The sequence below is a fragment of the Merops nubicus genome, unplaced genomic scaffold (genome assembly GCF_000691845.1).
Source record: "Merops nubicus isolate BGI_N331 unplaced genomic scaffold, ASM69184v1 scaffold32660, whole genome shotgun sequence".
Taxonomy (NCBI): domain Eukaryota; kingdom Metazoa; phylum Chordata; class Aves; order Coraciiformes; family Meropidae; genus Merops; species Merops nubicus.
Window position 1 is genome coordinate 826 of NW_008582758.1, and position 239 is coordinate 1,064.

The 239-nt window shown below is 74.5% G+C and overlaps 1 protein-coding gene across 1 annotated transcript in view; it reads right to left on the reverse strand.

Annotated features, from left to right (window-relative positions):
* NOL4L (nucleolar protein 4-like) overlaps window positions 1-239 on the reverse strand; it is a gene marked incomplete at both ends in the record, with an annotated part of 1,642 nt that overhangs the window by 680 nt on the left and 723 nt on the right. The gene's annotated exons all lie outside the window — the stretch shown is intronic.

The following is a 239-nucleotide window of genomic DNA, read 5'->3' on the forward strand; positions in this document are numbered from 1 at the left end:
CCCCGTCCCGCCCCCGCTCGCAGGGAGGCAGCCCCTGCTCTCGGCGCTCCTGCTTTCCCCCCACAGCCCGGGGAGATGAGCCCAGGCCCGGGCTGCCCCGAGCACCAGCTCCTGCCTGCTCAGGGCAGGGGCGCACACGGTGGCCTCGGGGAGCCCGTGATGGCCCAAAGCACAGGCAAAGTGCAGGCAGTGGGGCTCCAGCCAGTGGGGCCGTGGCTCTGCCCGTGGCTCTGCCCGTG